General features: G+C 38.3%; 1 long non-coding RNA gene across 1 annotated transcript in view; it reads left to right on the plus strand.

The window, feature by feature from the left end:
- LOC133640938 (uncharacterized) overlaps nt 1–13,082 on the plus strand; it is a 285,276-nt gene that overhangs the window by 248,926 nt on the left and 23,268 nt on the right. The window lies entirely within an intron of this gene.

Consider the following 13,082-nt stretch of genomic DNA (forward strand, 5'->3'; position numbering starts at 1 on the left):
TCATACTTGATCATTTCGCGATATTGCCATATTTTTGCTGAAAGGATTTAGTAGAGAAAATCGACAATAAAGTTCGCAACTTTTGCTTGCTGATTAAAAAAAGCCTTGCCTGTACCGGAAGTAGCGTGACGTCACAGGAGCTAGTATTCCTCACAATTCCCCATTGTTTACAATGGAGCGAGAGAGATTTGGACCGAGAAAGTGACGATTACCCCATTAATTTGAGCGAGGATGAAAGATTTGTAGATGAGGAACGTTACAGTGAAGGACTTGAGAGGCAGTGATGGACGTATCTTTTTTCGCTCTGACTGTAACTTAGGTACAAGCTGGCTCATTGGATTCCACACTCTCCTTTTTCTATTGTGGATCACGGATTTGTATTTTAAACCACCTCGGATACTATATCCTCTTGAAAATGAGAGTCGAGCACGCGAAATGGACATTTAAAGTGACTTTTATCTCCAAGACAATACATCGGTGACACACTTAGCTACTGAGCTAACGTGATAGCATCGTTCTCAAATGAAGATAGAAACAAAATAAATAAACCTCTGACTGGAAGGATAGACAGAAGACCAACAATAATATTAAACCATGTACATGTAACTACACGGTTAAAAATTCTCAGCCTGGTAAGGCTTAACTATGCTGTTGCTAACGACGCTAAGGCTAATTTAGCAACTTAGCAACCGGACTTCACAGAACTATGTACTCCCTCCTTTTTCTATTGTGGATCACGGATTTGTATTTTAAACCACCTCGGATACTATATCCTCTTGAAAATGAGAGTCGAGCACACGAAATGGACATTTAAAGTGACTTTTATCTCCAAGACAATACATCGGTGACACACTTAGCTACTGAGCTATCGTGCTAGCATCGTTCTCAAATGAAGATAGAAACAAAATAAATAAACCCCTGACTGGAAGGATAGACAGAAGACCAACAATGCTATTAAACCATGTACATGTAACTACACGGTTAAAAATTCTCAGCCTGGTAAGGCTTAAAAATGCTGTTGGTAACGACGCTAAGGCTAATTTAGCAACTTAGCAACCGGACCTCACAGAACTATGATAAAACATTAGCGCTCCACCTACGCCAGCCAGCCCTCATCTTCCCATCAACAGCCGTGCTCACCTGCGTTCCAGCGATCAACGGCGCGACGAAGGACTTCATCCGTGGGTTTGGCGGCAAGCATCGGCTAGGCGTAGTAAGTAGTCCTTGTTGTGTTGCTGTAAGTATTGTACTTAGCCGCTAATACACCTACAACGTTCTTCTTTGCAGCCTCCATTGTTCATTAAACAAATTGCAAAAGATTCACCAACACAGATGTCCAGAATACTGTGGAATTTTGTCGAAGAAAACAAGAGGCTTTTCTATCGGGTCCGATGGGGTCCAACCACTTCCGTTGCTTTTGTGACGTCACGTGCATAAATCATATCCAAAGGAGTTTTTCAACCGGAAGTGTGGCGGGAATTTTAAAATTGCACTTTATAAGTTAACCCGGCCGTATTGGCATGTGTTGCAATGTTAAGATTTCATCATTGATATATAAACTATCAGACTGCGTGGTCGCTAGTAGTGGCTTTCAGTAGGCCTTTAAGCTGCAGGTCTCCTAAATGGCACGTATAGCGGAAAGTTACTAGAAACAGATTGGTGTACCACGTGGGAAACAGCACCGCCTCTGCAGTTGAAAGGGTCTTGACTGTTTGAGCAGCTGGCAGGACAGCAAGCAGCGGTGTCAACAAGCTCGCTATGCACTGATCAGTTGTGTTGTCAGCCTTTACACTGACCACACTAGTTCAGACTTCATTCCATAAATGCAAGTTCTTTTACAACAAACCCACCCAAGCATTCACTTGAAGGGATCATATTATGGGTTTTTTCTATATTTAAAACACTTCTTTGTGGTATACATCAGGGGTTCTTAACCTTTTTTACCTCAGGGCCTAACTTTTCCACTACATGTACTGCATAAAAAAGACTCATAAATAACTGACGAAAAAAAATGTACATCAGAATCAGAATCAGAAACACAGTATTTTTCGGACTATAAGTCGCAGTTTTTTTCATAGTGCGACTTATACTCAGGAGCGATTTATGTGTGAAATTAACACATTACCATAAAATATCAAATAATATTATTTAGCTCATTCACGTAAGAGACTAGACGTATAAGATTTCATCGGATTTAGTGTTTAGGAGTGACAGATTGTTTGGTAAACGTTAGGGCTGTGAATCTTTGGGTGTCCCACGATTCGATTCAAAATGGATTCTGGGGGTCACGATTCAATTCAAAATCGATTTTTTTTTCAATTCAACACGATTCTTGATTCAAAAACGATTTATTTTTTGGTTTGTTTTTTTTTTATGAAAACAATACACAACAATACCATAATAATGCAATACAATTTGAAAACCAAACCCGACCCAGCAACATTCAGAATAGCAATAAACAGAGCAATTGAGGACACACAAACATGACACGGAACAATCTAAAAGTAGTGAGACAAAAATGAATATTATCAACAACAGTATCAATATTAGTAACAATTTCAACATAGCAGTGATTAAAAATCCCTCATTGATATTATCATTACAAACATTAATAAAAAAATAAAAAAAGAACAATAGTGTCAAAGTGGCTTACACTAGCATCACATCTCATAAACTTGACAACACACTGTGTCCAATATTTTCCACAATGATATAATAAGTCATATTTTAGGTTAATTTAATAGTGTCTGAAGATTGTCGACCTTCTATGAAGCCAGTTTGGTCAGTATGAATTAATTTTCCTATTACATTTGATAATCGTGTGGCTAAGATTTTTGCCAAGATTCAAAAGGATTCTCTATTCATTCAATACATAGATTTCAGCAGGATCTACCCCAGTCTGCTGACATGCAAGCAGAGTAGTAGATTTTTGTAAAAAGCTTTTATAATTGTAAAGGACAATGTTTTATCAACTGATTGCAAAAATGTAAGTTTGTTTTAACTATTAAATGAACCAAAAATATGACTTATTTTTTCTTTGTGAAAATATTGGACACAGTGTGTTGTCAAGCTTATGAGATGCGATGCAAGTGTAAGCCACTGTGCCACTATTCTTTTTTTAAATTTTTTTTATAAATGTCTAAATGATAATGTCAATGAGGGATTTTTAACCACTGTTATGTTGAAATTGTAACTAATATTGATAATGTTGTTGATAATATTCATTTTTGTTTCACTACTTTTGGTTTGTTCTGTGTCGTGTTTGTGTCTCCTCTCAATTGCTCTGTCTATTGCAGTTCTGAGTGTTGCTGGGTCGGGTTTGGTTTTGGAATTGGATTGCATTGTTATGGTATTGCTGTGTATTGTTTTGTTGGATTGATTAATTTAAAAAATATATATATATATATATATATAAATTTAAAAAAAAAAAAAAATAGATTTTTTAAAAATGAGAATCGATTCCGAATCGCACAACGTGAGAATCGCAATTTGAATTCGAATCGATTTTTTCCCATACCCCTAGTAAACGTATAACATGTTCTATATGTTATAGTTATTTGAATGACTCTTACAATAATATGTTACGTTAACATACCAGGCACGTTCTCAGTTGGTTATTTATGCCTCATATAACGTACACTTATTCAGCCTGTTGTTCACTATTCTTTATTTATTTTAAATTGCCTTTCAAATGTCTATTCTTGGTGTTGGCTTTTATCAAATAAATTTCCCCCAAAAATGCGATTTATACTCCAGTGCGACTTATGTTTTTTTCCTTCTTTATTATGCATTTTCGGCCGGTGCGATTTATACTCCGGTGCGATTTATACTCCGAAAAATACGGTACTTTATTAATCCCTGAGGGGAAATTTAAATTTTCAGCACAATCATAAATACAACATACAATTATGTTGTGCTAAAATAAATAAACTAAATTAATAAGGACTATGTTTCCTAAATAATCTGTCAATAAATTAAAGTGCAAATAAAAAAACAGATTCACAACTTTAGTCATCATTTTTGTGCTTAAGAAACTTTTCTATCACTTTCTGACTTCTTCTGTTTGATATTGTTATTACTGTCACAAGTGCTGGAAAAGTGTATGACAACTGAGTACCACTGCGGCAGATATTGACCACACATGAACAGATATTTTTTGGCAGCCTTCTATCGTGGCTCAACAATGGTTATAGTTAAAAAACACTGGTCTACATAACATGTAATTGTGGTTCTTTGGTCTAAATTTTGCATAGATTATGTTTTACAGACCATCTTCAACCCGCTTTTTGGCCATCTATTCAGAATGCGCTGCTTCTTGGGCTGTCTTATTTACGTGCCTCCACTTCGACTGAGTCTTCTCTCTGTGGGGTAGTTTTTAACGCTTCCATATTGAGTCTACTGACGGCTATAAGTTATACGGTAATTTGTATCAAAAATGGCAACAGCGAAGGATGCATGTGCATGAACGAACCAGTCTGCTCCACAACAAGAGGATAGAGAAAATAGGGAACTCATTGACTACAACGTCAGACTATAATGACGGACTTGCAAAGCTCTTCTGGAAAATCTCTACAATACAATACCATAAATGGAGATATCCGCTGATATCACACTTGGGAAAAACGTCCCAATGGGCAAATTCCAAACAACTCGTTTGGCGGAAGTATGAAGGAAGGCAAGATTTTTTTATAAATATCTCGTCCGCCATGCCTCAATGGTAGATTTCAAAATATCAGAACTTATGCAGATCTCAAATAAACAAAAACAGTTACCAATCGATAAAAAAGATGGTTTTGCATAATAGGTCCCCTTTCGTTTAAACTGTGTTCAGTGCGAGACTAAGGGCTCAAAACCCTGACTGATAAGAGTAGAATGTATTTTGTCAAACATTCCTTGAGGTCTTATCATTTAAACCCACACTACAGAAAATGCATTCAAAAAGACGTAAAATATGTATATTTTAGCGTAACTCACAGGAGCATTATTTTACCAGCATCCAAAGATTAACTATGCAATCATTTTGCTTTTCCTTTGACTTCTCTGTGCAATTACAGTAGAAGAACCTGGTGGGAGACAAAGAAGTTACTAAACAAACGATTTTCCGGACATACTAATACTCCAGCATTAACAACAAGTATTCTACAGTCTGTGAAGAATGTCACGGTATATTTGACGCTCTACAGCAGGGGTCACCAACCTTTTTGAAACCAAGAGCTACTTCTTGGGTACTGATTAATGCGAAGGGCTACCAGTTTGATACACACTTAAATAAACTGCCAGAAATAGCCAATTTGCTCAATTTACCTTTAACTCTATGTTATTATTAATAATTAATTATATTTATCTTTGTTGAAACACTGATCCTCTTAATGATTTCTCACAATAAATATATATAGAAACAGATAAATATCAATATGCAACACTTTATTTTTATGTTTTTTTCTTAGTGCACATTTTTCAAATTGAACATTTTCAAATGATCACTTCTAAGACAGTCTTGTGAAATCACAATATCCCATTTTAACTAGCTAGCCACTAACATTTTTTAACAAATCATGAATTACTTTGCACCATGTTTGTACAAATAATAACTCATGTAAAATACAAAAGTCAACTCTCCAATTTTTAAATAAATCATGTCACACTTTGAACTGGACACCAAATCTGTTATCGGTTTCTTTGTCAGTTAGTGAAGACCAAGTCTTTAAAATATTTTCTTGGATTTTCAAATTCTGTTTTAGTTTTGTCTCCCTTGGAATTAAAAATGTCGAGCAAAGCTGTCTAGTAAATAAATAAAATTTAAAAAATAGAGGCAGCTCACTGGTAAGTGCTGCTATTTGAGCTATTTTTAGAACAGGCCAGCGGGCTACTCATTTGGTCCTTACGGGCGACCTGGTGCCCGCGGGCACCACGTTGGTGACCCCTGCTCTACAGTGTCAGTTGCGTAGTGGTCAAAAAAGAAGAAAAGAGAGTGTTTACTTAGTTATTAATAGAGTGAGCTGCGATGAAAGCAGCATATAATTGTTGCGGTCAAGGATGAATGACTGTTCAGCGGAGCATAAATCCTGCTGTTCAAGCATGTCTTGAAACAAAACAATACATATGGCCGCTGCCAAATATCAGAGCAAAAACTATGCGGCCTACATTGATGTCGTAATGAGTTTATGCTATCTCTCAACATTTGGAAGCCATTTCCAAAAGCTCCAAGAAAATCGCTCCAAAACAAACATGAATGTATTGCTGGCATTGATTAACTACTCTTGCTCATTCACAAAGTCTCTAAGCCCAAAAGGCTAATAGTAAGGCCAATTTGAACTCCTATTTTCACATTGGGGGAGCTGCAGATCAGAACCTGAGGGTCCAATCAGAGCTGTCAGCCTGGATAGTTTACAGTGGGAAAGGAAGCACAGGCATGTATAGTATGTAGTAATGTAGTAATGATGCCCCAAGAACAACACTGGAGCCCTAATGTGCAGTCACTTCAACAGGACAAGAAAAACACAACTCTATTTGACAAACTATGTTTTTTATTTTAGACTCCACCTCAGCTTTCGCATCTTGGCTGTTGTGCCAGCAGTCTTACAAATAGAAGTTCAACTATTTACTCACATGCCTTGCAGTGATTGATTGCCTCATTGCATGGTGGCTTGTTTCAAAGATGTGAGCAAACATTGCTGGCATTAGCAAGTTTGTTAGATCATGTGCTGCTCACTTGAAGTGTTAGGCTATAATGTGCAAATCAGAACAAGCACAACATTTGACCCGAAACATTGAGACCGTGTTCAAACTGGAGGTCAAAATGAGATTTCTTTTGCCCATATGCGACCTGTATCGGAATTTTTCATATTCGACCCAGGCCTCTTTCGTATGTGGATACAAATGAGATATACATTATGTGTGATGCGTCCTCAATGTGAACGCTCCCACGCTCAGGTCGCATCCATCTCACCAGAACATAATCAAAAAGCAATAATTGTTCGCCAAAATAGACAATTACAAAATAAATAGTTGACAACGGAGCAGTAAACAGGTAAAAATAATATGTTTTAGGAACTAAAGTGAAGGTTTCACTACTCCTGTCTCCGACTACTTGCCCACAGACATGCTCTTTAAGCAGACAACCAGACATCCAAGTAAAATATCCTGTAAAAATGCCAGAGCGAAAATACTTGTTCTCTTCCTTCTTAATTTTCTACACTCTAGGGCTGGGCGATATATCGATATACTCGATATATCGCGGGTTTGTCTCTGTGCGATATAGAAAATGACTATATCGTGATATTCGAGTATACGTTCTCATGCAGTTGCTTTTAGCTGCGGGCATTACACTACAGGTGTTTCTCACTATTTGTTGTCTCTCCTTCTCACAGAGACGTAAAGCAAGCGCACTTCCTTACATACAAACCCCGTTTCCATATGAGTTGGGAAATGGTGTTAGATGTAAATATAAACGGAATACAATGATTTGCAAATCCTTTTCAACCCATATTCAATTGAATGCACTACAAAGACAACATATTTGATGTTCAAACTCATAAACTTTTTTTTTTTTTGCAAATAATAATTAACTTAGAATTTCATGGCTGCAACACGTGCCAAAGTAGTTGGGAAAGGGCATGTTCACCACTGTTACATTGCCTTTCCTTTTAACAACACTCAGTAAACGTTTGGGAACTGAGGAGACACATTTTTGAAGCTTCTCAGGTGGAATTCTTTCCCATTCTTGCTTGATGTACAGCTTAAGTTGTTCAACAGTCCGGGGGTCTCCCTTGTGCTATTTTAGGCTTCATAATGCACCACACATTTTCAATGGGAGACAGGTCTGGACTACAGGCAGGCCAGTCTAGTACCCGCACTCTTTTACTATGAAGCCACGTTGATGTAACACGTGGCTTGGCATTGTTTTGCTGAAATAAGCAGGGGCGTCCATGGTAATGTTACTTGGATGGCAACATATGTTGCTCCAAAAGCTGTATGTACCTTTCAGCATTAATGGTGCCTTCCCAGATGTGTAAGTTACCCATGTCTTGGGCACTAATACACTCCCATACCATCACACATGCTGGCTTTTCAACTTTGCGCCTTTAACAATCCGGATTGGTTCTTTTCCTCTTTGGTCCGGAGGACACGACGTCCACAGTTTCCAAAAACAATTTGAAATGTGGACTCGTCAGACCACAGAACACTTTTCCACTTTGCATCAGTCCATCTTAGATGAGCTCAGGCCCAGCGAAGCCGACAGCGTTTCTGGGTGTTGATGATAAACGGTTTTCACCTTGCATAGGAGAGTTTTAACTTGCACTTACAGATGTAGCGACCAACTGTAGTTACTGACAGTGGGTTTCTGAAGTGTTCCTGAGCCCATGTGGTGATATCCTTTACACACTGATGTCGCTTGTTGATGCAGTACAGCCTGAGGGACCGAAGGTCACGGGCTTAGCTGCTTACGTGCAGTGATTTCTCCAGATTCTCTGAACCCTTTGATGATATTACGGAGCGTAGATGGTGAAATCCCTAAATTCCTTGCAATAGCTGCTTGAGAAAGGTTTTTCTTAAACTGTTCAACAATATGCTCACGCATTTGTTGACAAAGTGGTGACCCTCGCCCCATCCTTCTTTGTGAATGACTGAGCATTTCATGGAATCTACTTTTATACCCAATCATGGCACCCACCTGTTCCCAATTAGCCTGTTCACCTGTGGGATGTTCCAAATAAGTGTTTGATGAGCATTCCTCAACTTTATCAGTATTTATTGCCACCTTTCCCAACTTCTTTGTCACGTGTTGCTGGCATCAAATTCTAAAGTTAATGATTATTTGCAAAAAAAAAAAAGTTTATCAGTTTGAACATCAAATATGTTGTCTTTGTAGCATATTCAACTGAATATGGGTTGAAAATGATTTGCAAATCATTGTATTCCGTTTATATTTACATCTAACACAATTTCCCAACTCATATGGAAACGGGGTTTGTACGTCACATACGTATACGCCCTCGCGGAGCAGAGAGGTAGCGGCATGGGTAACGTTAGCTGTGGTGCGAGTGGTAATACGAGAGAAAGAAGGTGCGAATCTGGTCACAAATGAAGGAAGAATTAATTCCCAAGAAAAACAGCAGGGGGTCCATCGTCTGGCGGTGGTTTGGCTTCAAGCGGGAATATGTCGAACAGACAACCGTAATATGTCAAGTGTGGGGCAAAAGCATTGCTACAAAAAGTAGCAATAGTGCTAATAATATGTAGCATCATTTGAAAAGTCACCTGCTAGAGAATGAAGAGTGTTTGAAACTCCGCATGTCAACATCTCCGTTCGGTGCCACACCAACAAAATGCCGAGGCAACCATTTCCACATCAACACCGTATGAAACAAATAGTCAACAACAGAAGGAGATAACGTCCGCAGGAACCTACCACATAATGAAGGACATACACTATTTGATTTCCTATTATGCAGCTCATTTTTATTTGACACTTATTGAAATATCTTGTGTGACATCATGCACAAAAGTGCACTTTATATGTTTTAAACTATTGTAGTGGCGTTCTGTACAAAAAGTGCACTTTAATTTAGTGTTGTTTTGATATGTCATCTTAGTGACATCATGCACAAAAGTGCACTAATAGCTTGTTTTAAAATGTCTCTGACAATCTTACACTTTCTGTTTTGAAATGACATGAATGTTTTGCCACTGTTTAATAAATACACTTTTGGTCAATTGACTTACGGTAGTTCTGATTTTCCTCTCTGCATGAAAGTTTAAAATGAGCATATATTAATGCAGTATGAAGAAAAATGTTTTAATGTAGACACATAGAATCATCATACTGCTGTGATTATATGCATCAAGTGTTTATTCAAGGCTAAGGCAAAATATCCAGATATATATCGTGTATCGTGACATGGCCTAAAAATATCAAGATATTAAAAAAAGGCCATTTTGCCCAACCCTACTACACGCAATAATTTGGTTCAGAAAATGTTGACTTTGATTGCACAAAATCCTTGAAATTGCCAAAAATGCGCCAGTGCTGAGATCGAGTAAAATCTGCAGTGCGTGTGAGGTCATGACATCATGTCCGCATGCGGGTCAGATTGCATTTCACATTAGAAATTGCAATTTGTTTTCTTGTAATGTGAACGGCCACTAAAAAGATCTGAATTAGACATCCGACCCTACAGTGTGATCGTAGCCTCCTTAGATCTGTGCTAGCAAGCTGAACATGAAGAGGGAGTTTATATTTTGGAAAGGAAGATGACTATGAATTGACAAGAATCGCAACTTTAGACAACAATTTCAGTTTTGCAATGGTCCAAATCTAAAAATCAATGTGGTGACCTGAAAGCAAAATAGATGCCCTTGCAGATTTTGAGCACCTCAGTGCAAAAAAAAGGAGTGTCAATATGTGCCAAACTGCGACCCTTACCCCTTTCGGACATGTTGAACTGTGAACTGTAAACATTTTTGGTTTTGAGTAAGCACTTTCGAAATAAACTACTCCCCCTACTTCCACTACTACTACATTTCCAGAAAGCCAAGGACCGGGGGCGCCAGATTTTCCCTTCACTATTACTCCTATTTTGTATATTCTAGAGCAGAGTTTTTCAACCACTGTGCCGCGGCACACTAGTGTGCCGTGAGATACAGTTTGGTGTGCCGTGGGAGATGATGTCATTTCACCTAATTGGGTTAAAAATATTTTTTGCAAACCAGTAGTTATAATCCGCAAATAATGTGCCCTTGTTGAGTGCCTGTGCTGTCTAGAGCGCGGCAGAGTAACCGTGTAATACTCTTCCGTATCAGTAGGTGGCAGCAGGTAGCTAATTGCTTTGTGGAGGTCGGGAACACGGTTTGTCGTGATCACAATATGCAGACGACAGCGGGAGGCAGTGTGCAGGTAAAAAGGTATCTAACGCTAAAACCAAAAATAAACAAAAGGCGAGTGCCGCTAAGAAAAGGCATTGAAGCTTAGGAAAGGCTATGCAAAAAGAAACTAAAACTGAACTAGCTGCAAAGTAAACAGAAACAGAATGCTGGACGACAGCAAAGACTTACAGCGTGTGGAGCAGCAGACGGCGTCCACAAAGTACATCCGTACATGACAATCAACAACATAGGAAACACTACACACAGGAAAACACCAAAAAACTCAAAATAAGTCACAGCGTGATGTGACAGGTCGTGACAGTACACCTACTTTGAGACGGCTATAGTGATGCATGGTTGGTTATGGTTTGAATTTATAATAATAATACCTGGGATTTATATAGCGCTTTTCTAAGTACCCAAAGTCGCTTTACATGTTAAAAACCCATCATTCATTCACACCTGGTGGTGGTAAGCTACTTTCGTAGCCACAGCTGCCCTGGGGTAGACTGACGGAAGCGTGGCTGCCAATTTGCGCCTACGGCCCCTCCGACCACCACCTATCATTTATTCAACATTCATTCACCGGTGTGAGCGGCACAGGGGGCAAGGGTGAAGTGTCCTGCCCAAGGACACAACGGCATGGTAAGAGGCGGGGAGCGAACCTGCAACCCTCAGGTTTCTGACACGGGCGCTCTACCCACTACGCCATGCCGTTTATATCCAACAATTGCGAGAACTACTTTTTATTGTCAATATTGGCTGCTGAGTTTAATTTTTTTATGTTTTCCGCTAGTGGTGTGCATCGGGATTTTGTGCCTTGCCTCGAAAAAGGTTGAAAAACACTGTTCTGGAGAACCAACATCCTCTACTTAGAATTTTTTTTGTGCGTTTACGGACATTCTCCAAAAAACCTAGTCAAAGATCGTCTTTATGACAGCACTCCAATGTTTTTAAAATCTACTGCAAAAATGGGAGTTTCTCACAAGTTTTTTTAACTGAACTCGCAGGTCACCAGTCAAAGAGCCTGCGAGAAAAAAAGAGAGGGCCTAAAATGTAACCTTGAGGAACACTATGAGTATATCTAAAGTTGAACAAATTACTACTGACTGTATCTGAAGTAAACATACAACAGCTACACATTAGTTACATAAATCATATTACGAAAAAAAATGAAGGTTAAGTTTGGCCCCAGTGTTCTATATTTGCTAGTACGGTTAAAATGTCAATGCAAGAATCTGCCAAACTGTTTACAATCGTCCAAGTTCCTCAATACAAAATGAGCACCCCAGTGTTTTTAAATTTTGAACTGAACTCGGGGGCAGGTATATGGCCCTATTTCCGGGCCGCCAGTTGAATAGCAATGCCCACCCAACCCTACTTAAAAAAGTAAAATAAAGACGCATCTTTAACAAAGTCTATTACTTGATTTACGTTATCTTTTAATTTAAATACATTTGCTTGGGTTATTAATTTTAGAGGTCGTGTGTCACATTGTTTTTTTAAAAAAAGCTATACAGTTACCGTAATTGTTCCTTGTGGACTAATTTTTTTGTTGTTCCATTTGTATTCACTGCATAATTATGTATGAACATTTTAGTTCTATTTTTCTCTGTGGGTCTACATAACCAAAGTGTATTATTTATGATATGGATATATTTCCTTTCTTTTTTTTTTTTTTTTTTTTTTTTTAAAGTCTTGCAGCTTCAAATGCCAATGTATTTTGCAGAAAGAAAAAAAAATTGGAAAATTTCCTAGTAGAAAAGAAAAAAATTTTTACTGAAAAGGTGTACGTGTTGAAGCAAAAGTAAGAAGAAAACACTAAAAGGTGCCATTCAGCACAACAATGCAACTTTTATCAGCTATTTTACTTTACATTTTTACAAAAAAAAAAGGTTTGCATTATTTCATTGCAGCGTTAAACTGTTTAAAAACTGAACTGAAACTGAACACTCGTGCAATGCAAACCTGCCTCTTAAATAAGTCAACAAACTTTGACAGTGACAAATTCAAGCCTAAGAAGTTAAACTGGGTATAAAGTGTGTACTAAACAAGTGTTTGGCTTTGTCCCTTCAGTCATCCACAGAGGAAACCCATCCCTTTAAGGCAAAGTGCAGGAGGGGGGGTCAAAAAGAGGGGGTGTTCATTATGCAGGCCCAAGACTTCTGCTCTGTCATTGGCCATAACAAAAACCTGCATCAGTTTAAAAGCAGATG

This window comes from Entelurus aequoreus, linkage group LG23 (genome assembly GCF_033978785.1).
Source record: "Entelurus aequoreus isolate RoL-2023_Sb linkage group LG23, RoL_Eaeq_v1.1, whole genome shotgun sequence".
Taxonomy (NCBI): domain Eukaryota; kingdom Metazoa; phylum Chordata; class Actinopteri; order Syngnathiformes; family Syngnathidae; genus Entelurus; species Entelurus aequoreus.